This window comes from Heterodontus francisci, chromosome 6 (assembly GCF_036365525.1).
Source record: "Heterodontus francisci isolate sHetFra1 chromosome 6, sHetFra1.hap1, whole genome shotgun sequence".
Classification (NCBI taxonomy): domain Eukaryota; kingdom Metazoa; phylum Chordata; class Chondrichthyes; order Heterodontiformes; family Heterodontidae; genus Heterodontus; species Heterodontus francisci.
The window spans coordinates 119,427,595-119,455,535 of record NC_090376.1 but is presented as its reverse complement, the minus strand read 5'-3'; the positions used below and the strand labels follow the sequence as shown (position 1 = coordinate 119,455,535).

The window sequence follows — 27,941 nt, the reverse complement described above, 5'->3', positions numbered from 1 at the left end:
CCCTCAGGCCCTTCACCATCCTTCAATCCCCGTCAGCCCCATCACCATCCCTCCCCCTCACCCAACCTCACTATCCCTCACCATCCTTCACCCTCATCACTATCCCTCATCATTCCTCACTGACCCTCATTATCCCTCACTCCCTCACCATCCCTCACCTCCTCACCATCCCTCAACCCCCTTCACCAACCTTTACACCCTCACTATTTCTCATCGTCCCTCACCCCCTCACCATCCCTCACCATCCCTCACCTGCTCAGCATCCCTCAACCCTACCACCTCACCACCCCTCACCCACCTCACCACTCCTCACCCCCCTTCATACCTCTAATTCCCCTCACCATCCATCAGTCTCTCACCCACCCTCATCATCCCTCATCCCCTCTCACCCCGCGCCATTCCTCACCTCCCTCATCATCCATCATCCCCTCACCATCTCTCACCATCCCTCACCTCCCCCAACATCCCTCACCTCCCCCACCATCCCACACATTTCTCACCCCCTCGCCCACCCACATTTCTCACCCCCTCCGACCTTCGCCATCCCTCATCCGCTCTCACCCCCTCACCATTCCTCACCTCCCTCACCATCCCTCTCCCCCTTTGCCATCCCTCACCGCCTCACCATCCCTCACCGCGTCACCATACCTCACTCTCTCCCCATCCCTCACCCCCTCACCATCCCTCACCCCCTCACCATCCCTCATCATTCCTCACCATCCCACACCCACCATACCTCACCTCACCCTCAACCCCTTCATTATCTCTCATCCCTTCATCCACCATCACACTTCTCACCCCCACCCCCACTCTTCACCGCCCTCTTCATCCCACACCCCACCCTCAAGCACCACTATCCTTCACCCACCCTCACGCTGCCTAACCATCCCTCACCCACCCTCACCTTCCTCATCACCTCTCATCTCCCATCCCCCTCCACCCTCTTCTCTTTCCCCCGCCTCAACCCCTTCCCCCTCCCCCTCCCCCTCCTCCCTCCCCCTCCTCTACCCCTTCCCCTCCTCTACCCCTTCCCCTCCTCTACCCCTTCCCCTCCTCTACCCCTTTCCCTCCTCTACCCCTTTCCCTTCTCAACCCCTTCCCCTCCTCACCCCTCTTCTTCCTCTTGACCGCCGTCTCCCTCTTGAACCCCCTTTCCCCCTCCTCACCATCTTCCTCCACCTCACCCCTGTTCCCCCTCATGACCCCCTGGCCCCTTTCCTCTTTCCCTCTACCTCCTCACTGCCCCGCCCCTCCCCTCCCCTCCCCCACCTCCCTGCCCCTCCCCTCCCCCACCTCCCTTCCCCTCCCCCTCCTCCCTCAACTCACCCCCTCCCTCTCCCTCTCCCTCTCCACCTCCACCTCACCCCCCACCTCACCCCCTCCTCCTCCACCTCCCGCCCTCCTCACTCCTCATTCCCTCTCCTCACCCCTTCTTTCTCCTCATTCTTTCTTCCTCCTCACCCCTTCCCTCTCCTCACTGCCCCTGCCTCCCCTTCCTCACCCCTACCCCCTCCCCTCCTCACCCCCTTCCCACTCCTGACTCATACCTCCCCCTCCTCACACCCACTCCCACTCCCCCTCCCACTCCCCCTCCCCCTCCCCCTCCCCCTCCCCCTCCCCCTCCCACTCCCCCTCCCACTCCCACTCCCACTCCCACTCCCACTCCCACTCCCACTCCCCCTCCCACTCCCACTCCCCCTCCTCAACCCCTTCCCCTCCTCACCTCCCTTCTTCCTCCTGACCGCCATCTCCCTCTTGAATCCCCAATCCCCCTCCTCACCCTCTTCCCCCACCTCACCCCTGTTCCCTCATGACCCCGTGGCCCCTTTTCTCTTTCCCTCTACCTCCTCACTGCCCCTCCCCTCCCCTCCCCCTGCTCCCTGCCCCTCCCCCTCCTCCCCCAACTCACCCCTCCCTCTCCACCGCCACCTCACCCCCTCCTCCTCCACCTCACCCCTCCCCTTCCACCTCACCCTCCCTCTTCACTCCTCCTTCCCTCTCCTCACCCCTTTTCTCATTCCTTCTTCCTCCTCACCCCTTCCCCCTCCTCTGCCCCTGCCTCCTCCTCCTCAGCCCTTCCTCCTCCTCAGCCCTTCCTCCTCCTCAGCCCTTCCTCCTCCTCAGCCCCTTCCTCCTCCTCACCCCTTTCCCACTCCTCACCCCCGTTCCCCCTCCTCACCCCGTTCCCCCTCCTCACCCCGTTCCCCCTCCTCACCCCGTTCCCCCTCCTCACCCCCTTTCCCCCATCACCCCCTTTCCCCTCCTCACCCCCTTTCCTCTCCTCACCCCCTTCCCCCATCTCACCCCCTTCCCCCATCTCACCCATCTTCTCCCTCACTCCCTTTCCCTCCTCCCCCTCCCTTCCCCTCCCTTCCCCTCCTCCCCCTCCCTTCCCTTCCTCACCCCTTCCCTCCCCCACTTCCCCCCCTCCCTCTCCCTCTCCCCCTCCTCACCCCCTCCTGGCTCACCCTTCCCCCTCTTCACCCCCTTTCCCCAACTCAACCCCTTCCCCCTCCTCATGCCCCTCCCCACCCACCCCTGCCTCCCCCTCCCCCTGCTGCCTCTCCCTCCCCCTCCTCACTCCTTCCCCTCCTCACTCCTTCCCCTCCTCACTTCCCTTCCCCTCCTCACTTCCCTTTGCCTCCTCACTTCCCTTCCCCCTTCCCCCTCCTGACACCACCTCCCTTTTTTCCCCCATCCCTCCTTCCCGCTCTTTCCCTTCTTCCCCCACTTCCCCCTCCCCCCTCCTCACCCACCTTTCCCCCACCTCACCTCTGACCTCCCATACCCCCTTCCCCCTCCTCAACCCCTTCCCCTACCCCTCCTCACCCCATTCTCCTACCCCGTCATCCCCTTCCCCCCTCACCCTTCCTCCCCTCTATTCCCCCCTTTTCCCTTTCCATCCTCTTCACCCTCTGCCCCCTCCTCATCCCCATCCCCCCATTTCACCAGCTACACCTTCCCCTCCCCCTCCTCCTCGCTGCCATCCACACTCCCCCTCCTCCGCTACCCTCCCCCTCCTCCTCTCCTCCTCTCCTCCCCCTTTCCCTTCTCCCCTCATCCCGCTTTCCTCCTTCTCATGCCCCCCTTCCTCCCCTTTCCCCCTCCCCCTTCCTTTCTCCCATTCCTCTGTCCCCTTTCTCCCTCCCTTCTCACCCTCCCCTTGCCCCTCACTCCCTCCCCCTCCCAATGCTCCCATTCCCCCTCCTCACGCTCTCCTTCCTCCTTCCCCCCCGTCCTTTCTCCCCCTCTCCCTTCCCTCTCGTCTGGTGTAAAAGATCCCATGGCACTCTCAAAGAACAGCAGGGTAGTTCTCCCCACTGTCCTGGTCAACAGTTATCCCTCAAATCAACATAACAAAAAACATTGCTTTTTGTGGGATCTTGCTGTGTGCAAATTGGCTGCTGCATTTCCTACATTACAACAGTGACTACACTTCAAAAGTACTTCACTGGTTGTAAAGCACTTTAAGACATCTGGTGGTTGTGAAAGGTGCTATATCAATGCAAGTCTTTCTTTTCTTCCTTCTCCCCCCTCATTCTCTCCCTCCCATTCTTTCTCTTCCCGCCCCCTCCCAAGCTGTCTTGGCTATTCCAATGCACCCCTGGCCAGCCTCCCACATTCTACCCTCCATAAACTTCAGCTCATCCAAACTTCAGCTGCCCATGGTCTAACTTGCACCAATCTCGTTTACCCCTGTGCCTTCAGCTGCCTGGGCTCTAAGCTCTGGAATTGCCTTCCCAAACCTCCCTGCCACTCCACCTCTTTTGCCTCTTTAAAATCTACGTCTTAGATGAAGTGTTTGATCATCTGTCCTAATATCTCCTCACGTGGCTTCGTGGCAAAATTTGTCTGTTAATGGCTCCAGTGAAATGCCTTGGGATGTTTTACTTTGCAAGAGGTGCTTTTTAACTGCAAGTTGTTGCTGCATTGCATGGATTGCAGAGACAGCAGAGATCTGTCTGTATTTCTGCATGGTTTTGGAGGGGCAATCCCTGTTCACTGATGAACAATGGAACTGCTGTTTAAAAGAAGCTGTGCAATTTTTTTTAAAGTAGCCTCGGGGAGCGATTTAGAAAGTGTACATTTTAGAGTGTTTGGGAATCCATTCTCTGGGCTTGAATGACTGTCTTTCTCAGCTGTGCTTCCAGCTCAGTTATTGTGTCTGTCATCCCGCCATGTGTTTCCTGGGAAGTGAATGCACAGCTGCAGTTAACCTCGGCTTGCCCAGTATCACTGCTCTAATACACCCAGCACGCCTGCAGATCTGTCTGTGCAGGCCGTAAACCACCTCCCCCTCCATGCCCCATCCCCCATGGGAGGGGAGTGTCAGATTCTGGAGGGCTGCACTGAGAGAATATTTTTTGTAAACTGTATTTTTGTCTCAGTTATTTGCGGTATCACAGTTACTGTTACAGCAGCTACTGCTAATAAGGCAGAGAGTGGCAGTTGCGCCATGACTGCACTGGGAATGCAGTTCCTCCTCTGGTCTAAGCCATACAGACCAGAATCACCATATGTGCTGTATGATCTTAGCTGGGTGTTGGGGCACCGGGATTATGAGGGAGTAGTCCACCAGGTATTTCTGATCACTGTTCTGTGAAGCTTGCTGAGATCTGTACAGGGGAAAGTTTGGACTTGATTGTGAAGCTTCAGTCTTCTCTTCACTCTTTGCTGTTTAATCTTCCCACATCCACTCTCCTGTCATAAACACCAGACAGTCACCATTTAGGAGTTCAGAAAACGAGGTTCCTTGTAACTTATGACATTGTGAATCTCTTGAGATAGACTTATTACCAGCTGTCCATATGTCCTTCTAATGCACAAAATATCAAACTGCTTATGTTTGCAGGTGTAATGTTTGCCAATTAACATTATTTTTGACTGTCGAGACAGCTGTTAAAACAATAGTATAGCGGAACATCTTTTGCAATAAAGTGCTCTAAGTCAGTGCTTGTCTTGTCTTGGAGACCATTTGCAACACTGAAAGGTGATTCAACTGTATCGGATGGGTGCATTCCCATCCCACCTTGCCACATTCATTTAAAGTCTAGGTTCAAAATGCCGCAAGCACAAACCTTTAACGCACCTGTACTACATCTGTGTGCACTCGCTTTTCAAAACAGCATTAAAAAATTACTAACATAGGAACCTAGGATGAATGTGCTAAGCAGATGTGAACTTTGCTGATTCAGAATTTTGATCCTTCTGACTCCTGCCTGTGTGAGGAATTGAGTCTCCTCCTTTTCTAATTACAGGTATTATTCTCTTCCCTCCCTCTCTCTATGTCAATTCCCCCTGCATCACCCACCTTCCTGAAGATGAAAAGCCATGAGCTGTTACCCAGCTTTGGCCATTCGGCTGTCTCAGGGTTATGGACAGTAGGTTCAACCCTGCCTTGTTTTAATACAGTTGCTGAAATATTGAGGAAAATATATTCCCTCACTGTGTGACAATTGTTTGAACAGCCTGACTGCTAACAAATACTAATTTCTTGGCATGACGTCAACTCTCTGGCTAATTGATTTGTTTTTGGTTCCGATTCTTCGGATCTGACCAAGAATAAAATTGCCTTGATTCCTTGAGGCTGTAACAAACTAAAATTGTTGACCAGAAATCCCCAGTTGATTGTCAATCTGTGGTAAGCTCCTTATATGGAGAATTTGTGTTTCAGGACAAAGAAGGAAAAAACTAGCACCTTTCATCACCTCAGGATGTCCCAAAGCGCTTCACAGCCAATGAAATACTTTTGAATAGGAAACATGGCAGCCAGTATGTTCACAGCAAGCTCCCAAAAACAACAATGAGATAATGACCAGATCATCTGTTTTTAGTGATGTTGGTTTTGGGATAAATATTGACCCAGAACTGGGGAGAACTCCCTGCTTGTCTTCAGATAATGCCGTTGGTATCTTTTATGCCCAGCTGAGAGGGCAGATGTGGACTTGATTTAATGTTTCATCGAAAAGACGGCACCTCCGACAGTGCAGCGCTCCCTCAGTACTGACCCTCCGACAGTGCAGCGCTCCCTCAGTACTGACCCTCAGACAGTGCAGCGCTCTCTCAGTACTGGCCCTCCGACAGTGCGGCGCACCCTCAGTACTGACCCTCCGACAGTGTGGTGCTCTCTCGGTACTGACCCTCCGACAGTGCAGCGCTCCCTCAGTACTGGCCCTCCGACAGTGCAGCGCTCTCTCAGTACTGGCCCTCCGACAGTGCGGCGCACCCTCAGTACTGACCCTACGACAGTGTGGTGCTCTCTCGGTACTGACCCTCCGACAGTGCAGCGCTCCCTCAGTACTGGCCCTCCGACAGTGCAGCGCTCCCTCAGTACTGACCCTCCAACAGTGCAGCGCTCTCTCGGTAGTGACCCTCCGACAGTGCAGCACTCTCTCAGTACTGACCCTCTGGCAGTGCAGCACTCTCAGTACTGACCCTCCGACAGTGCAGCGCTCTCTCAGTACTGACACTCCGACAGTGCAGCGCTCTCTCAGTACTGACCCTCCGACAGTGCAGCGCTCTCTCAGTACAGACCCTCTGACAGTGCAGCACTCCCTCAGTACTCACCCTCCGACAGTGCGGCGCTCTCTCGGTACTGCATCGGAGTACCAAGCACTATGCTTTGGAAATAGAGCAATCTTGAATTCCTTGCATAATTTTACCTACTAACTTTCATTGCTGACTTGTCTTTCTGGTTGTTATTTGTTACCATTCTATTCCTGCTCCTTCCTGTTAGTCCTACAATTGTTTGCTTTTCCAAGTATTTATCCAATTCCTTTTTGAAAAGTTCTATTGAATTTGCTTCATCACTTTTTCAGGCCGTGCATTCCAGGTCACAACCCACTGCCTACATTCTTTTTCTTCTAATCTCTCCCCCTTATCCCTTTACCCCCAACCCCGATTATTTTGTCAAATTTCTAAACTCTGTTTCCCATGGTTACTGACCCTTCAACTGATGGAAACAGTTGTTCCCTATTTACATGGATGTTCATGTGTACATAATACCAGAGGAGGTTTTGGCTTGGCTCCAGTTTTCTGGGCGTTTGTGTAGATTTTTTTGGCTTTGTGTTGTAAGTCTACCTCGTAAATTCTGTCATGGAGTGCCTATTTGGAAACTCCATGTATTTACTTTATTGTTGTCCCTGCAGACTTCAAAAAAATCTTCTTAGAAAAGGGACATTTAATTGTCCATTATACAAGGGTGTGCTTTATATTGTTAGGAAGCAGTTGGTGTCAGAATTGGGACGAATGCTTTGTTGATATCTATCATCAAGGAGTAATGGAAGTAACTCAATAGTTGTCCGTTCTGCAGCAAATCCTGTGCACAGTCCAACCCATAACAGAAATTAGATGGTTTCTCGAGGTTTTTCAGGAGAGGAGGAGGGAAATAAAATCTGGTTGAGCGCAGGCGAGGAGGTGAAGAAATAACTGGTTACTCATGGGATTAAAGAATAAATCTAAACAGGTTATCAAATAATCTGCAGTTGACAAAGGTACTCTTCAGTCTGTTAACCTGTCAAAGTTGAATGTTACATTAATATTGGCATCTGATTATAGCCCCTGGACCTCTGGGAGAGATGTCTTGAGAAGATTTTTCAATTGTGTTTATAATTTATCAATCGTTATCCAAGAACAACAGAAGCTATAGACATGGGAAGATTCCATTCCTTCCAGCAGTCCCATTGTTTTTATCTTGACTCAGGTTCTTGCCATCTCAGCATGGCTCTCATTCCCTTCTCCCCAGATCCTAACTAGCTGTCTCCTGAACTATTCTCCCTCAATCACCTTCCCCGGGCTCCTGTTGGGCAGCTGTAACACCTTTTGAATAACAAAAGCAAAACATTCTGCCTGACTTGTGAATCTGTTCACTGGTGTTTGAATCTGACACTTTGTTGAGCAATTTCCCAGTGTCCGATTTATCGATTCTCTCCTTCATCATTGTTCTACAATGACCACTGCCTCTTTTCTAAGGAGAACATGCTCAGTAGCCCTCACTGGAGTGATTAGGATTTTAGAGCAGTGATGTTTTTCATACTGTGTGGAATGGAGCTTTGAAAACATGCAGTTTCACACTTGAATTTTGTCCTCCCAAATCTGGGTTGTGTCCTAGAGAGCATTTTGAGATGTATTATTACTGATGATAATTGTAGAGTAATATGGAGTAATTCGATGTCAGTTGTGGCTCAGTGGGTAGCACTCTTGCCTTTGAGTCAGAAGCTTGTGTGTTCATGTCCCACTCTAAAAACTTGAGCATATAATCTAGACTGACACTTCCAGGCTGGATTTCCTTCTCCCGCCCTGGGCGGGCCGTATGCCGCCGCCATCTTTCTCATGGTGGCCCAGGAAAATGAGCTGGTCATACTGCCCTCCCCCCCCCCCCCCCCCCACCCCACAATCATGTGGAGGGGGCAGCTCTCCGCGCTGACAATGGCTTCAGGTGCTGGCGCCGTTTTTAAAGGAAAACCAGCCCTGCCGGCTCATTTAAATTTTTAAAGAGCTACCCCCCCCCCACCCCCCGAATGTACCGCTGATAAATCTCTCACCCCTTCCCCCTCCATAACAATTAAATTCAATATTTTTCCTCTTCCCCCACCCCCCCGCAAAACACTTACCTTCAACACTTGACCTTCCCCCCGCCCCAAAACCGATCAAAGTGCTGAGGTCTCCCCTTCCCACCCTCCCCTACACTAGTAATTTACATTACAGCCCCTTGCCCCCTCCCCTGCACTAAAAATCACAATTTACCTCCTTTCCCCACCACGGTGGTGCCTGCTTTCCCTGGACGGGAAAGTGAAGGTGCGTGAGTGCCGGCCGCAGCTCGGAAGATCTCGGCCCGAAGGTAAGATCGCTGTTGATTTTATTTAAACGTATTCATTTCATTAATTTAAATAGGTTACTCCGGGTCCTGTCGCCCAGCGGTGGGTTGGCTGCCAAGGAGCCTCACTGCCGTCAGGGAGATCGGGCCCGGCACTTCTGGCATCTGGCTCCGTGGCAGGCCACTGCCGGAACGATCTTCTGACCCGCCTGCCGCCATGGAGCCTGACATCGGGAGCTCAGTAAAATCCCGGCACCACTTGTAGTACTGAGGGAGCACTGCACTGTCAGAGGTGTGGTCTTTAGTGTGAGATGGTAAACAGAGTCCCCATCTCCCTTCTCAGGTGGATGTAAAAGATCCGATGGTGTCCTGGGGCCAATATTTATCCCTCAACTAACTTCACTAAAACTAATTATCTGGTCATTATCACATTTCTGTTTGTGGGAGCTTGCTGTGCTCAAATTGGCTGCCAGGTTTCCTACATTACAACAGTGACTACTCTTCAAAGGTACTTCATTGGCTGTAAAGCACTTTGGGACATCCTGGGGCCATGAAAGGCACTATAGAAATGTAAGTCTTTCTTTCTTAAGAATATCACACAAACATTGCACAGCATTGAAGAATATTGGTTTCGTTGTGATCTCTCTTCCTCTATAACACATTAGAACTGTTTATAATGAGTAAAACCATGAATGCGGAACCGTAACCTCTTGTTATAACTTAGACTCCTGATTAACAAGTGAGATCTGTAACACAAATCTCCAGAAAGTGGTATCTGCTTGAAAGGAAACCTTTTGTGGTTAAGGAAATCAACATGAAAAACCTGATATAACCGGTAATATTTTTCTTTTTAAGTTAATCATAGTGAAACTAACATACATTATTTACTGAGATGTAATTGAAGAACGGGGGAGAGGGAGGGATTAGAAATTACTGAAGCTGAATAAATTGGCTGATTCAGATTTGTTTCAGCAATTGGTCCTCATTTTGGCAAGATCTGCTGTCAGTGAACACTTCTTTACGGATTGCCTAGAATTTGAAAAGTTTTATAATTATAAAGCTCATTTTAAGGCTCCAACTGGAGTACTGTGTCCAGTTCTGGTCACCACACTTTAGGAAGGATGTGAGGGTCCTTGAGAGGGTGCTGAGGAGATTTACCAGAATGGTTCCAGGGATGGGGGATTTTAGTTACAAGGTTAGGTGGAAGAAGCTGTGGTTGTTCTCCTTGGAGCAAAGGAGATTGAGAGGAGATTTAATAGAAATGTACAAGATTATGACAGGTTTAGATATGTTAGACAAAGAAAAACTGTTCCCATTAACTAATGGTACAAGGACTAGGGGGACACAGATTGAAGATTTTGGGTAAGAGATGCAGGGGGAATATGAGGAAGAACTTTTTTACGCAGTGAGTGGTAATGACCTGGAACTCACTGCCCATGAGGGTGGTGGAGGCAGAGATGATCAATGACTTCAAAAGGAAATTTGATGGGCACTTGAAGGAAATAGACTTGCAGGGCCACGGGGATCGAGCCGGGGAGTGGGACTGACAGCATAGCTCCGTGGAGAGCCGGCATGGACCCGATGGTCCGAATGGCCTCCTGTGTTGTAAACGACTCAATGACTCTAATTATTCAAAATATTTATGGCAATTACTGTTAAAAGCTTCACACTGTGAATTAGTGACTTGGTTAGGAACTGAAGTTGACTTGTTGGACCAGCTGTCGAGGGAAAAAAACGATATAAGATGTACAACAGTGTTGCTTCCTAAAGCAGCAGCAGCTTGCATTTATATAGTGCCTTTAACAAAGCATTCCAAGGTGTTTCACAGGAGCGATTATCAAAGAAACTTTGACACCGAGTCACATCAGGAGATATAATGTCAGGTGACCAAACACCTGGTGAAAGAGAGAAGTTTTAAGGAGCATCATAAAGGAGAGAGAGAGACGTAGAGGAGGGAATTGCAGAGCTTAGGACCCAGGCAGCTGAAGGCACGGCCGCCAATGGTGGAACGATGAAAATCGACAATGCTCATGGGACCAGAATTGAAGGTGTGCAGTGGCCTCGGAGGGTTGTAGAGCTAGGAGGGGTGAGACATGCAGGGATTTGAAAACCAGGATGGGAATTTTAAAATTGAAGCGTTATTGAAAGTATTATTCCAGACCTGATCATTATATGTAACTGAACAGGACTTCCCATGTGTCTGCTGAGAGTCCAAGATGCATAGATTGTGTTTGTAACTTGCAGAGCAAGATCCCACAAGCAACAATGAGATAAATCACCAGATAATCTATTTTAGTGATGTTGGTTGAGGACACCAGGGAGAATTTTCCTTCTCTTCTTTGAATAGACACTTTAACATCCACCCGAGATGGCAAATAGTGCCTTGGGTGAATGGCTCATCTGAAATATAGCACCTTTTACCTGCTCAGGACAGTGCAAAATATTGCACAGCTAATGTTTTTTGCTGTGAAGTGTAGTCACTGATTTATAGGCAAACACAGCAGCCAGTTTGCACACAGCAAGGTCCCATCAACAGCAATGAGATAATTACCAGCTAATGTGTTTTAGTGATATTGATTGAGGGATAATATTGGCCGGGACACTGTGGAGAACTCTCTGCTCTTCAAAATTGTGCGATGGGAACTTCTACCTCCACCTGAGAGCGATGACAGGACTTTGGTTTAACATTTCATCTGAAACGTCGCACCCCCGACAGTGCAGCACTCCCTCAGTACTGACCCTCTGACAGTGCAACACTCTCAGTACTGACCCTCTGACAGTGCAGCACCCTCACTACTGACCCTCCGACAGTGCAGCACTCCCTCAGTAATGCACTGGGAGTGTCAGCCTGAATTATAGGCTCTGGAGTAGGGCATAAACTCAAGCTTAAGTGAGTTCCTGATTCAACTCCAATAATATGCACTGTGAAATTTTCTTTTACTTTTGGTACCCCTCTGTGTGGGACAGGCAGTCAATGCTTATGGTCTGTCTTGTACTGTGGACTGGCTACAATACTGCACTTGTTGGGGAATGCAGGTACTGGCGAATTGGTATGCTGGGAGCTTTGAAGGAAGAATGTTGTGTTACGACCAGGTGAGAAAGAGGTCTAGGGTTCCCTTTCAGCCTTCACCTGGCCTTACTGTAACAGGGTTTAATTTTAAACACACTGAGTTTTTAGCTCCCCCTTGGTGAATCCTTGTTCGCCGCTTTCCAATTATAAGGCAAAGAGACGAACACAAACAGGTCTTCTTAGGTTTAAAGAAGAAAGATTGAAATTTATTAAACTTAAACTCTAATTCGGTTGTCGCCTACGGATACATGACGCGCCCACGCTAGCATGCATACGTGATACACACATGCAAATAGAGACAGAAAGGAGCAGAAGAAAAATAAAGTGGAAAAGTTTGAGGCAATATCTGAAGAGTTGTTGTTACGGTTCTTTGAGCTCACTGTTGAGTCCTTGATTGTAGGTAGATCTTGCTTTTCGTTGGGGCCCAGTATTCTTCTTAAACCTTGTTCACTGTAGGAGACTTTTCTCTCTTGGGGTTCATGTGTCTTCAGTGGGTTTTGGAGTTCCGTGAGAAAGAGATGAGAGCAAACAGACAGGAGAGGAGGCCTGCTTCAGTCAGGAGCACTCTGCTTTCTGCAGACCCTCAGTTCAAAACAGTACAATTCAGACAAAAAACCCAGACTGCCAAGCGGGTTAGTCATGTTACTAACTGGTTTGACCACGTTTGTTTGTGGATTGTATTGGAGCAGGGGATAGCTCCTTTGTTCCAATCACTGTCTGTTAATATGCAAAAATGTTTTCCCAGCCAGGGGCCTGGCAACCCCTTGTCACAGGCCTTCTCTTCTTCCCAGCAACAATTTGAAATTTAATGTCTATGTGGCGAAATTAATGTGCCTCATTTTTGGCAGGTGGGAGCCGGCATGACAGTTGGCATGGCCTATGTGAGGAACAGCTTCACAAGTTGAGTTGGGGTGTGAATAAATCGCCATTCCCACTACCTATTGATAACTTCTTTTTTCCTGTCATTTGCCTGGCAATTTGCAAGCTTAAAAATCTAGACTAAAATGATCTGCTTCTGTAACTCTGCTTATTCTCAGATGAAAGACAGCCCCTTTTTTACGAAAGACATTCCTAGCTTCAGCCAATGTGTCTTTGTGCATACATAGTGGTTATGTTACTGGACCTGTAATTCAGAGAATATGAGCACAGATCCCACCAGAGCAATTTGAGAATTTCAACTCAGTTTTTAAAAGCCTTGAAATCAAAAGCTGGTCTCAGTTAGTGAACATGATGCTGTCAGATTGCTATAAAAACCCATCTGCTTCACTAAAGTCCTTTAGGGAAGGAAACATGCCGTCCTTACCAGGTCTGGGCCTATGTGTGACTCCAGTCCTTCACTAACATTGTTGACTCTGAACTGTTGTATGAGACTGTTACAAAGATTAACCACTATGGGAGCACTTTTACCACTCAGTGTGGGAGACTATGAAGGTCCACCACCATCTTCTCAAGGGCAAATAGAGCTGGAGAATAAATGCTGGCCTTGCCAGTGACACCTACATCCTGAGAATGAATTCGAAGAAAAATATAAATTCTGTTATATAACGTATACAGAAGAGTTTCCTTTATTGATGCAAAGTTCCAGCATTGTTAGGGGTTCTCTGTTGATGTCTTGCAGCAGCTTAGCAAGCAATGCCCGCAAGACAGGGCCCTGTGAGGGATCTATAAGTAGAGTGAAATACTGCTGTCACTTCCTTGCCCAAAAACAACCCTGGAAAACAAGTGTTGTGAAATGGGAGGGGAGGTTCAGCACTGAACTGCTGTTGGTAACATAAAAAGCTGCAGAGGTAATTCCAAGGTTTCACGTGATTATCCCAGGCTGGTTAGGAGCAGTTTCAAACAACATTAGAATTTTGTTTTGTGTTTTCATATGTTTTCTGCAGTTTGCTGTTCATGTTACAGGGCTGGTGATATGGTACATCTGGAATCTTAGTAAAATTCCTTTCATTGTTCATCATTTCCTGCAGTGTTATGTTTGATAAAGGACTGTTCCCCATCTCTCCCTTTCTCTCTCTCTCTCTCTCACTCACACACACTTTGCTGTTTAATCTCCTTATTGAAGTTGACTGCAGTTTTGTTTTCCGTCTTTTGCGAGTGTTGCTGTTCTACTCATTAATGTTAAATTAATTTGGGAGCTGGTCCCCTGGGGGAGGGGGCACTGTTGGCGATAACTCAGACTGTAGTTGGGGGGGGGCAGGGGAAGTGAACACAGGCCTTATTGATGCATTCTATTCCGAGCACTCAGCAACAGGCTTGCTTTTTAATGTGCAGGGCACGTGATCCACCAGAAGCAGTTTAGTTGCCTGTGGAACATAATAGTGGGGAAATAGCGCTTTGAGCTGTGTTATAGTTGGCAAGCATTGTAGAATACAAAATCATTCTCCCAAATGCGTGCAGTTCAAGGAGACTGCACTGTGTTAGCAGCAAGTGATGATGGAGCCATTCTGGGGGGCAGTATGCAATATGACAAGCTTTAACATTTTTTATAGTATCTATAAAAATTACTTGAATGATGGAGATAACTGATGAAAATTGTAGCCTTTCCACCATAGTATATTTATTTATTCATTCATGGGATGTGAGCATCGCTGGCTAGGCCGGCATTTATTGCCAGTCTCTAATTGGCCCTTGAGAAGGTGGTGGTGAGCTGCTATCTTCAACTGTTGCAACCCATCTGGTGCGGGTACACCCACAGCGCTGTTAGGAAGGGAGTTCCAGGACTTTGACCCAGTGAACGGCAATATATTTCCAATCAAGATGGGGGGGAACTTGCAGGTGGTGGTGTTTCCATGTGTCTGCTGCACTTGCCTTTCTAGGTGGTAGAGGTCGCGGGTTTGGAAGGTGCTGTTGAAGGAGCCTTGGTGAGTTGCTGCAGTGCATCTTGTAGATGGTACACACTGCTGCCACTGTGCGTCGGTGGTGGAGGGAGTGAATGTTGAAGGTGGTGGATGGGGTGTCAATCAAGTGGGCTGCTTTGTCCTGGATGGTGTCGAGCTTCCTGAATATTGTTGGAGCTGCAGTCATCCAGGCAAGTGGAGAGTATTCCATCACACTCTTTATTTGTGCCTGGTAGATGGTGGACAAGCACTGGGGAGACAGGAGATTGTTTACTTGCCACAGAGTTCCCAGCCTCTGACCTGCTGTTGTAGCCACAGTACTTAAGTAGCTGGTCCAGTATCTGGTCAATAATGACCTCCCTCACCCCCGCAAAATGTTGATGTTGGGAGATTCAATGATGGTAATGCTGTTGAATGTCAAGGAGTGTGGCGCAAATGTTACTTGCCGCTTATCAGCCCAAGCCTAAACGTTGTCCAGATCTTGCTGCATGTGGGTATGGACTGTTTCAGTATCTGAGGAGCTGCTAATGGAACTGAACACGGTGCAATCATCAGTGAACATCCCCACTTCTGATCGAGTAATGAAAGGAAAGTCGATGATGTGCTGAAAGCTGCTGTATTTGAGAAATGCAGCATTCCTCTGTCTCAGTATTTTGGCTCCAAGGGAGCTAGCCATATAACTTTGTCATTGATCTGACCAACATGAAGATGTTAGTGTGTTTATAGAGGGCAATGGATGCTGGTAAGTGATTATATACTAGGTACTATGCAGGCCTGAAGGGTGTAGAGAAGATAAATGTCACTTTATTGAAAATTGTCACAGATTCAAGAACAAGGGGCCTCATATTTGGAACGCCAAGGGTGAAGATGCAGTTTTGATTTAATCACTTTATTTAGAGGGTGGTAAGTACGTGGGAGGCAATGTGGCTGATCGATTCTGTGATTCTCTTGAACTTTTTGATACATTAGAAATTTATGGCACAGAAGGAGGCCATTCTGCCCATTGTGTCTGTGCCGGCCGAGAAAATGCTCTCCAGTCTAATTCCACTTTCCAACTCTTGATCCATAGCCCTGTAGGTTACAACATCTCAAGTGCACATCCAAGTGTTTTTTAAATGCAATGAGCGTTTCTGCCTCGATCACTCTTTTGGGCAGTGAGTTCCAGACCCTCACGACCCTCGGGGTGAAAAAATCTCTCCTCAACTCCCCTCTCATCCTTCTACCAGTTACTTTAAATCTATGCTCCCTGGTTATTGACCTCTTTGCTAAAGGAAATATATCCTTTCTATCCACTCTGTCTAGGCCCCTCATAATTTTTTACTCCTCAATTAAATATCCCCTTAGCCTCTTCTGTTCTAAAGAAAACAACCCCAGCCTATCCAATCTTTCCTCATAACTAAAATTCTCCATTCCTGGCAACATCCTCGTAAATATTCGCTTTACCCTCTAGTGCGATCACATCCTTCCTTTAATGCGGTGAACAGAACAGTACACAGTACTCCAGCTGTGGCCTAACCAGTGTTTTATACAGTTCCAGCATAACCATTATATATTCTAGGCCTCAGTTAATAAAGGAAAGTGTCCCGTATGCCTTCTTAACCACCTTATCTACCTATCCTGCTACTTTCAGGGTTCTGTGCATACGCACACCAGATCCCTCTGCTCCTCTACACTTCTCAGTATCCTGCCATTTATTCTGGATTCTGTTGCCTTGTTTGCTCTCCTCATATGCATTACCTCACACTTCTCCAGATTGAATTCCATTTGCCACCTTTCTACCCATCTGACCAGACCAGTCCATTGATATCTTCCTGCAGTCTACAGCTTTCTTCTTCACTATCAACCACACCCCCCAATTTTAGTATTATCTGCTACTCCTTAATCATGCCCCCTACATTTAAATCTAAGTCATTGATACATACCACAAAAATAAGGGATCCAGTCCTGAGCCCTGTGGAACCCCACTGGAAGCAGCCTTCCAGTCACAAAAACACCCGTTGACCATAACCCTTTGCTTCCTGACACTGAGCTAACTTTGGATCCAACTTGCCACATGGGCTTTTAATTTACTGACCAGTCTGCCATGTGGAATTTGGTTAAAAGCATTGCTAGAATTCACATAGACTACATCAAAGCTGCTACTCTCATCAAACCTCCTTGTTACCTCCTCAAAAAATTCAATCAAGTCAGTCAGACAAGACCTTCCCTTAACAAATCCATGCTCTCCTTGATTAATCTGTGCCTCTCCAAATGACGGGTCCTCAGAATTTTTTCCAATAATTTTCCTACACCAATGAGATTAAGCTGACTGGCCTGTAATTACTTGGCCTATCCCTTTTTAAACAATGGTACAACGTTTGCTGTCCTCCAGTCCTCCAGCACTACACCTGCAGCCAGAGAGAATTGGAAAATGATGGTCAGAGCTTCCACTATTTCCTCCCCTGCTTCACTTAACAGTCTGGGATACATTTCATCTGGGCCTGGTGATTTATCCACTTTCAAGGATGCTAAACACTTTAATATTTCCTCTCTCACTTTGTTTATCCAATCCAATATTTCATGCTCCTCCTTCTTAACAACAGTGTCTGCATCATTCCTCTCTTTTGTGAAGACAGACACAAAGTATTCATAAAGAACCATGCCCACATTTTCTGCTTCCACACACAAGTTACCTCTTCGGTCTCGAATCGGCCCTACTCTTTCCTCAGTTATCCTGTTGCTTCCTATGTACTTATAAAACATCTTTGGGTTTGATACGAGTTTTACACACGCAGTTCAGTTCAGGTCCCTTAAGTCAAAGTTGCTTAGTTCAAATGATCTGGTAATTCAACTTTTAAATTCCCACATTTTTGTGATATTCCCATTGCTTAATCCAAATTATTGGATAATTTAATCTTAGTGCAAAAACTGACTCCCTGTTCGGTGCAGGCATGGGGGGCTGGGGGTGGTTGTGGTAGTGGTACCTGTCTGAGCTTGGAGGGCAGTGTACCTGTTAAGGTCAGGCTTATTTCAAATGATTAAATACATTTCTATGCTGTTGTATTACTCCATAGGAACAGGAGGAGGCTATTCAGCCCTTTGAGCCTATTCCACCAGTCAATTAGATTGTGATTGCTCTGTATCTTAATTCCATTTACCTGACTTGGTTCCATGACTCTTAATACTGTTAACTAACAACAAACCCAAAGATGTTTTATAAGTACGTAGGGAGCAACAGGATAACTGAGGAAAGAGTAGGACCGATTCCATTAATCTCAGTTGTGAAATTTTCAAATGACCTCCAGCTTTTTGGGGGAGAGAGTTCCAGATTTCCACTCCCCTTTGTGTGAAGAGGTGCTTCCTGACATCACCCCTGAACGGCCTGGCTCTAATTTTAAGGTTCTGCCCCCTTGTTCTGGTTTTGGTCCCAAAACAGGATTGATATTCTAGAAAGATGAGATGAAATGAGCTGTGCCCACCTTCCCGCAAACCAGTCCTGATCACAGACAGTGTCATTTGTGAAAGTTTATTGAAACTGGCACCTATGGAGAACAGGAGACAGAGCTGAAAGCTGATTGTACTGTTCACTGGAAGTAAGTGGACTGAAGGAATGGGAAAGACTGAGGTGAAGGACAGAGAATTAATTTTTGTGTATTGTAGTTGTTTTTCTCCCTATCTTGCATCCACCAGCCTCCCTGTATGATACGTCTCTGACCTAGGGGCTGGATTGGAGACTGTGTGCACTGGGCTATACCTTTGGATTGCTGCAGCAATTGATTTTGTAGCTGCCCATTTTACTCAACTGTTCCTTATGCCCTTTGATTCTAATCAGGAGACATCTGCGATTGGGACTCTCAAGTGTTTCTGAATGTTCAAGTTTCAATGCTTGTTTCAGCCGTGGCTCAGTGAGTAGCAAATTCACCTTGGATGTAGCAGGTCGTGGGTTTAAGTCCCATTCCAGAGACTTGAGCACGCACACTCTCAGCTAACACTTCAGTGCAGTACTGAGGGATCTTCGCTGTCAGATCATGGTTCCATCTGCTCTCTCAAAAGGATGTAAAAGAACCATATGTCAATATTAGAAGAGAAGCTGGGGAGTTTTCCCTGGGGTTCTGGCTAATACTTATCTCTCAACCAATATCACTTCAATAGGTTGTCTGATCATTTATCAAATTGCTGTTTCTGGGAGCTTGCTGTGTGTAAATTGGCTGCTGGGTTTTCTATATTACAACAGTGACTGCACTTCAAAAAGAGGTATTTTGTTGACTGTAAAGCACTTTGGAATGTCCTGAGGTCACGAAAGGCACAAGCTGTTTCTTCCTGACTGGGCCTCAGGATCGGAAAGGTCGCTGATAAAAAGCAGTGCAGCCGATAGTTTTGGGAGGTGAGAGTTGGGAAAAGGCCACAGGATGGGACGCTAATGTGAGTCTGAGAAACTAATGCACAATTACACTTTAGTTTGTGGAAACACGTGTAGATCTAGTTCAAGGAAGTAGTGTAACAAGTTTCATAACATTCCTATTTGCCCAACTGTATTGAATCTGTATTGGATTCACGAGTCACTGTGGATGGAGGGTGATGGCTGTTTTTTTTAAAAGTCCCAACACACTAATGCAGGATATTTAAATCCATGTGTTGTTTATTAAGATGCGATAAGTTGTCAAAGCCATTTAAAAGTTGTGTTAAGGGAGTAAGGAGTAACAAGTGGCCACTGAGAGTGCAAGGTGTAGGACGTAGCTGTGAGTAGCACTCCAGCCATACCTGTAGATGTGAGCGGATCAAAGGGTAAGTTCTCCAGGCTGTATTATGGGACTGCACTGAATCTGCAAGATATCCTGGAAGCTTGTGTACATGTGAAATCCTCAAATTTCTTGTAATGATGTAATTGGTATTATGATGAAATTAATGCTGATCTTCCCTTCGTCGAATTACTGCGAAATTTCCTGAGAATTGTATTAGCATATGGTGGAATGTTATGAACAAGCGTAAAACAAGTGGAAATCAGCACAAGGAATGAGGAAAATGAGAAATTGGCTCCATATTCCTTTTTTTAAGTCCCTCTTTAAACAATGATAATTCATGCACAGGATGTTCAAGAGAATGGATGTTTTATGCAAAGTACTCTGATGCCATCATGCATTCAAATATATGCAAAACACATTGCAGGCCTCAGTGTGGAAAAATATTGTGAGAAATTGCTTAAAGAAATCGGAATAAAACATGACGGGTCCTGTTGTTCCTAAACCTTCCAGCAACCTCGGCTTATCCACAACTCAGCTGCATAAATAAAAACAAGAAGTGCTGGAACCACTCAGCAGGTCTGGCAGCATCTGTGAAAAGAGAAGCAGAGTTAACGTTTCGGGTCAGTGACCCTTCTTCGGAACTCAGCTGCGTAAATCCTTGTTCTTAGGGGATGGTAGCATAGTGATATTGTTACTGGACTAATAATTCCGAGCGCTGGACTAGCCTCCAGAGACATGAGTTGATATCCCACCATGGCAGCTGGGGGAGTTTAAATTTAATTAATTAATCTGGAATAAAAAAGCTAGTCTCAGTAATGATGACCATGAAACTACCGGTTTGTCATAAAAATCCATCTGGTTCACTAATCTCCTTTAGGAGAGAAAATCTGCCATCCTTACCTGGTCTGTCCTATGTGTGACTCCAGACCCACAGCAATGGGGCTAACTCTTAACTGCCCTCTGAAATGGCCCAGCAAACTACTGCAGAAAAACTACCTTCTCAAGGGCAATTAGGACGAGTAACGAATGCTGGTCTTGTCAGTGATGCCCAGATCCCAAGTCCCATTTTATCCTTGTGTTTTATGTTTGTAATTTCCAGCCCTATAATCCTCGTGAAGCTCAGAGGTGGGGAGAGAGTGCAGCCAGATTGAGAGAGGCCTTCACCACCAGGCCACAGCCAGAGAGAGGGTGTGAGGGATGGTTAGAGGCTTCAGGGTGGGGGAAGATCAGATGGTTGCCAGGGGGGGTGGGGGGTGGGGAGGCTGGTGGAGTGATTGGAGGCGGCAGCTGGGAAGCACGGAGGAAGGAGAAAGGAATTGGAAAGCCTTGCTTGCTGAGAGAATGTGGCTCAGGGTGGGGTGGAGGGGGGTATCCAATTGCAGGAGGTGGGTATGAGGGGGAAGCAGGTAAGCCAGATCCAGCAGTAAGGTGGAAAGACACATACCTGTTGGATCCAGCAGTTTTCACCTTCTCCTCCGGCCTTTCTGGTCCCTCCTTCAGCTACTGGGTTTTATGACCTGAAAACTGGTGGTGTCGTAAATAGTGAGGAGGAAAGCCTTAGATTACAGGATGGTTATAGATGGGCTGGTAAAATGGGCGGAGCAGTGGCAAATGGAATTTAATCCTGAGAAGTGTGAGGTGACGCATTTTGGGAGAACTAACAAGGCAAGGGAATACACAATGGATGGTAGGACCCTAGGAAGTACAGAGGGTCAAAGGAACCTTGGTGTTCTTGTCCATAGATCCCTGAAGGCAGCAGCACAGGTAGATAAGAGGTTAGGAAGGCATATGGGATACTTGCTTTATTAGCCGAAGCATAGAATATAAGAGCAGGGAGGTGATGATGGAGCTGTATAAAATGCTAGTATTGGAGTATTGTGTACAGTTCTGGTTGCCTCATTATAGGAAGGATGTGATTGCACTGGAGAGGGTGCAGAGGAGATTCACCAGGATGTTGCCTGGGCTGGAGCATTTCAGCTATGAAGAGAGACTGGACAGGCTAGGGTTGTTTTCCTTAGAGCAGAGAAAGCTGAGGGGGGACCTGATTGAGGTATACAAATTATGAGGGGCATTGATAGGATAGATAGGAAGAAACTTTTTCCCTTAGCAGAGGGATCAATAACCAGGGGGCATAGATTTAAGGTAAGGGGCAGGAGGTTTAGAGGGGATTTGAGGAAAAAGCTTTTCACCCAGAGGGTGGTTGGAATCTGGAACGCACTGCCTGAAGGGGTGGTAGAGTCAGGAACCCTCACAACGTTTAAGAAGTGTTTAGATGAGCACTTGAAACGCCAAAGCATACAAGGCTATGGGCCAAGTGCTGGAAAATGGGATTAGAATAGATAGGTGCTTGATGGCAGGCAGAGACACGATGGGCTGAAGGGCCTATTTCTATGCTGTATAACTCTATGACTCTATTTAAAATCTAGGTTAAATCTGAGGCAGGCAGCCTTATTATAATATTTAAATGAGGGACCCACCTCCTGGGGGCGGATTGATTGCTCCTCTCCCCTTGTTCCACCTCTGTTAAAACAGGAAGTGGGCAGGTTCAAGACAGGTTGGGTGTGGGTTTGAGATTTTTAACACTTTGACATCCCACCAGACACAAACCCACTCGTTTCGGGGGGTTAAAATTCCTTTCCCTGACTCTTGATTCCATCTCTTGTGCATTCCCAGTCCCTTTGCCCCGCCATTAGGGACTGTGCTTTCAGCCACCTCATCTCTCTTGCTCTGCAATTTCCTGCCTAAACCTTCTTCCTCTCCAGCTCCCTCTTTTGCTGTAAGACCTGCTTTAACACCCACCCCTTTAATCGAGGTTTTGGTCACTCTGCCTTCAGATCCAGGTGTCACGTAATTATTGTGGACTCTCATATCGATCTTCTCAGGGTAACTAGGGATGGGCAGTAAATGCTGGCATAGCTCGTGGTGTCCACATCCCAAGGATGAAAAATAATCACCCTGGTGGTCAGAATTACAGAGATACAAATTACCCAGGTGACAGAAAAGCTAACCTAGGAAAAGCTGTGGTATTTTTACATGGAGGAAGCTGGCTCAGGTACAGGCAGAGTGGATTGAGGTTAATGATATCAAGGGGGGAAAGACAAGGCACCCAGCTCAGAAGGTGGGATTGGATCTGTAACTCCAGTAATATGGCAGCAGGTGAGGGATCAAGTGCAGTTGTTAAGTGCAATTTAACTTACTACAGCATCAACTTGCATTTATATAGTGACGTCGACAGAGCAAAAAACATCCCAAGGTGGCACATTATAAAGCAAAATTTGACACCGAGCCACATAAAGAGATATTGGGACAGGTGATCTGGTCACAGTGGTAGATTTTAAGGAGGGTCTTAAAGGAGGAGAGAGGCAGAGAGATTTAGGGAAGGAATTCCTTAGTTTATTTCCCAGACATATATTGGATAGAGTAAAGGTGGGGAAGTTATGTGGCAGGATACTAAACTCATGCATATCTGAAATGGTTAAACTGCTCACACAGAGAGGGCAATACTAGAGCTGATATTTTTAGCCAGGCCTGAGGAAGTGCTTTTTCCATAGAGGATGATGAACAGCTGGAACAGATTGTCGGGATGGATTGTTGAGGCCAGGAACACTGGGCTCATTGAATTAGCAGCTAACTGTTGCAATGGGAGGATGGTAGGATTGTTTTTCTAGTAGGATGAGATTAAGCAGGCCTGAGGGCCTTTTCGTCAAAACCTGTCTTGTGATTTAGAGGAAGTTAGACAAAGGACTGCAACCATATTGCCAGTGCAACGTGATCTTGCTTTACACCAAAGCGACAGTTATAATGTAAATGTAGCCTGGAGCTGGGGACTGATCTAACACTGGAGCAAAGCAGAGTGACACTGTTGGAACGGAGGCATTACCAGAGTCTCATAGGTCCTTAACTCTGCTTTTGCACCTGAAAACTTGCAGTTGAGGTGAATAGCATAGATGCATTTAAATGGAAGCTAGACTAGTAGGTGAGGGAGAAAGGAATAGAAGTATCTGCTAATAGGGTGAGATGAAGTCGGGTGGGAGGAGGCTCGTGTGGAGCATAAACACCAGCATAGACCTTTGTATTTTTTGACTTGGTGCTGTTTGAAACTGTTTGGTAATGTATTTTTTACAGATTTTTATGAATAAAGTATATTTTGGAAATATAAAAAAAAACAGCATAGACCAGTTGGGCCGAATGGCCTGTTTCTGTGCTGTACGTTCTATGTAAATATTAGGATGGGGTTACCTGGTCTTTGAAGTTTGGAATGCCAGGGTCCTGAAACTCTGTTTAGACCCCCATCCCCCCGCAACCTTTCACCCCTTTCCAACTCTATTGTAGAGCTACAAAAATTGATTATACTTTGTTATGTAGAATAGGTCTGTGTAGATTGATCACAGAATCCCCTGCAACTGAAGGATATTCTGATGAATATATGGAATTTCCTAATTTTGATTTTTGTTGGAGAGACCTCTATCAGGTTTCAGTTCGAGAACTTCAGATGGTGGCTTTGTGACTGAACAGAAACAGAAACCAGATTATCTGCATTATCTGCTAACTCTGACCACAGCTTTGGGGATTTTTTTTTGATCTACATTTGGTGAAGAAATACCCAGCAAGAATTTTTCTTATAAACATTCTGCCCCACAATCTTCAATATTCTCCCCTCTGCTGCTGAAACTGTTGACTCTTTGCTGGGTTAGGCTTCGAGCTTTTCCCCAACAATCTCTTTTTGCTTTCTTTCCATGAATATATTCAGTCACCTATATCCCAAGTTGTATTATTATTTGTGCTGTTGTCCAGTATTTAGCATGTTCACCTCTGAGTCACAAGGTTGAGGGTTGGAGTCCCACGCCAGAGACTTGAGCGCCTGATCCAGACTGACACTTCAGTACAGTAGTGAAGGAGTGCTGCACTGTCAGAGCTCCTGTCTTTCAGATGAGAAATTAAACCGAGGCCCCATCTGGCCCCTCAGCTGGACATAAAAGATCAAATAGGACTATTTCGAAGAAGGGTAGGGGCATTCTGTCTGGTGTCCTGGTCTATATTTATTCCTCAACCAACATCAAGACATTTACCTGGTCATTATCTCATTGCTGTTTGTGGGATCTTGCTGTGTGCAAATTGGCTGCTGCATTTCCTACATTACAACAGTGACTGCACTTCACAAGTACTTCATTGGCTGTAAAACACTTTGACACATCCTGATGTTGTGAGAGGCACTGTAGAAATGTGAGTTAGTTCTCTCTTTACCTATGATATAGCTCACTAGAGTTGCCATCCCTACTTACTGGAAGATCGAGAATATTCCACAGACAGACCAAATCATATAGGCTATAGCCACTTGTTCAGGTTTATTCACAGTTTAATTTGTAGAAGCTAGATGATACAGTAAATTAGCAAATAATTAAAAGAAAACCAATTTGACATCATTCTATAAGAGGTTAAAATATCTTCCAGTTGGATAAGTAACAAGATTAGTGGGTGAATCAATTTTTTTAGACCTTCACAATGTTGTGAGGAGATCCTGTGGATTTCCAGTTTGGCCAGAGTTCAAGTCATTTGCCAGAATTAAAAACCATCTCAAATTAGAGCTGTCAATCATCCATCATTAAAGATGCTGATGAGCAGGTGGTCATCTTCATTCCAAATACCTTTGATATCTTGACCATGTATAGTTTAATTAGCACTTAGAATAAAGCCCATGTATCCCAACTAATTTCCAGATCAATGAACCTGCCCTGGCTTGGAGCATGTGTCTAACTTTCATTTTATGCTTTGATGCTAATATAGGAACCTGTTGCACCATTCAATTAGTTTAGTTTAGTTTAGTTAGAGATACAGCACTGAAACAGGCCCTTCGGCCCACCGAGTCTGTGCCAACCATCAACCACCCATTTATACTAATCCTACACTAATTCCATATTCCTACCACATCCCCACCTGTCCCTACATTTCCCTACCACCTACCTATACTAGTGGCAATTGCTAGGCCAATTGACCTATCAACCTTCAAGTCTTTGGCATGTGGGAGGAAACCGGAGCACCCGGAGGAAACCCACGCAGACACAGGGAAACTTGCAAACTCCACACAGGCAGTACCCAGAATTGAACCCGGGTTGCTGGAGCTGTGAGGCTGCGGTGCTAACCTGGCTGATCTGTATCTTAACTCCATATCTCTTAATAACCTTGCATACCAAAAATCTATTAATCTCAGTTTTGTCATTTTCATTCGACCCACCCCCCCCCCCCCCACCCCCCCCCGGCCTCAACAGCTTTTTGGGGCGAGAGTTCCAGATTTCCACGCCCCTTTGTGTGAAGAAGTGCTTCCTGACATCACCCCTGAATGGCCTGGCTCTAATTTTAAGGTTCTGCCCCCACCAGAGGGAATGGTTTCTCTCTATCTACCCTATCAAATCTTTTAATTACCTTGTGTTAGATCACGCCTTAATCTTCTGTGCTTGAGAATAGTAGCAGTTCCATAACTCTATGAAGTGAGATACAGAAATCTTCCTTCTGTCACAGCTGTTTTACATTCCGATACCTTGTGTGGCCATTATTCATGTGTAAACTTTGACAGTCAGTACTAGCAGCCTATTTGACTGTGGGAGGCAACACAGCGGCCCTTGTAAAACAGCTGCACGTTTGTGGTTCAAGCAGGAAATGCTGCACAGCAGGATCCCAGGTGTCTGTGCTGCATTTGCATTGCTCCCCCAAACTCGTGGGTTGGTGGGGTGGGGGTCGAGGTGTGGGTGAAACTGAGGGCACTTGTAGCACCCCACCTCCTTTTGTTGAGATTAGGTAGGCTCAGATCAGTGCTAAAATCTGGGATCTTTCTTGATCTGAATGATTCAACTACTCACTATGAACCCACTGAGCCCACAGCAGGCTGCGCAGAGAGAATCATGCTGTTTGCTACACCGGGATTAAGTACTAATTTTTTAGTCAAAGCTTTAACCAAACAGCAACTTGCATTGATATGATGCTTTTAATGTAGGGTGTTTGACAGAAGTGTTATCAGACAAAATTTGACACTGAGCCACAGAAGGAGATATTAGGACAAGTGACCAAAAGCTTAGTCAAAGAGGTAGGTTTTAAGGAGCATCTTAAAGTAGAGTGGGTTAGCGAGACAGAGAGATTTCGAGAGGGCATTCCAGAGTTTAGGGCCCAGACAGCTGAAGGCACGGCCGCTAGTTCTCTGGTTAAAATATCAATCGGGTGCTGATTGCAGTTAGCCTGATTTATATATTTAGAACAGGATTGGTGTACTGCATTTATCCTACTTACCTGCTGAGAACAGGCAGTTACAATCACACCCTGTGAAAAGGCAGATGAATTGGATTTCAGTCATAACCCCTCCACTCCCCCACACCCAGTCCAGTTTCCACCAGAGTAGCAGGCTTTAAATCAGGCCTATAGTTTCTAAATATACAGTATTCTGGGGCATACCAGAAAACACCCTCACATTAAAGCTCTTTAAATTCTGAAATGGTGATCCGAAACCAAAAGGCAATGTGGAGAATACCACAGCAAAGGGATAGTTTAAATGAATAATGATCTCGTGTTTTAAAATGCTCAGCTAAGTTGGCCATCTGCACTCTTTGTTACAGCAATCAGTCTACACTTATCTTCTGTAGCCAGGTCTTTAAAAGTTAATTAAACTTTGCTCCTATTAATTCACTCCTTTTTTTTGGAATTAAGAAGGTTTGGATCCGAGAGTCTGACAACACCGAAGGAGGCCATTCGATCCATCGTGCCTGTGCTGGCTCTTTGAAAGATCTATCCATAGGTCCCACTTGCCCTGCTCTTTCCCCATGACCCTGCAAAATTCACCCCTTCAGTATTAATCCAATTCCCTTTTGAAAGTTACTATTGAATCTGCTTTCACCGTCCTTTCGGCCAGTGCATTCCTGATCACAACAACTCGCTGTGTAAACAAAAATCTCCTCGTCTCCTTTCTGGTTCTTTTTCCAGTTACTTTAAATCTGTGTCCTGTGGTTATTATGGACCCTCCTGCCAATGGAAACAATTTCTCTCTATTTATTCATAATTTTGAATGCTTCTATTAAATTTCACCTTAACCTTCTCTGCCCAAAGGAGAACAATCCCAGATTCTCCAGTCTCTCCACATAACTGAAATCTCTCATCCTTGGGACCATTCTAGTAAATATCTTCTGCTCTGCCTTGACATTCTTGCTAAAGTGTGATGTCCAGAATTGAACACAATATTCCAGCTGAAGCCTAATCAGTGTTTTATGAAGATCAGCATGAAAATATGGATAATGCAGAAGTATTAGTTTCCAACCGTAAGAGTTTTTCATCTTTCTCCTGGGTGAGGAGAGTGAAAGGGTTATGAGTGCCAGGAAGCGAGCCAGTGAATGTTTGTCTAGTTAGTGTGGTTTTGTGTGTGACAGCCAGAACTATATCAGTCCTTCTCGATCGGTGTTTTCCCAGCTGTGGTAAATCTTATCAGGCATTGTCATTTCCCTGTCAATTTGGTGTCTTTG

General features: G+C 46.5%; 1 protein-coding gene across 4 annotated transcripts in view; it reads left to right on the top strand.

The window, feature by feature from the left end:
* The window catches only part of rasa3 (RAS p21 protein activator 3), a 164,808-nt gene that overhangs the window by 2,654 nt on the left and 134,213 nt on the right, over nt 1-27,941 (top strand). The window contains exon 1 of one of the 4 annotated variants that reach the window (XM_068034188.1): nt 9,568-9,650. The exons of the other annotated variants lie outside the window; for them this stretch is intronic. The gene's annotated coding sequence lies outside the window, so the exon portion shown is untranslated. Of the gene's footprint in view, nt 1-9,567; nt 9,651-27,941 lie in introns of those variants that run through there. 4 annotated transcript variants of the gene reach the window in all.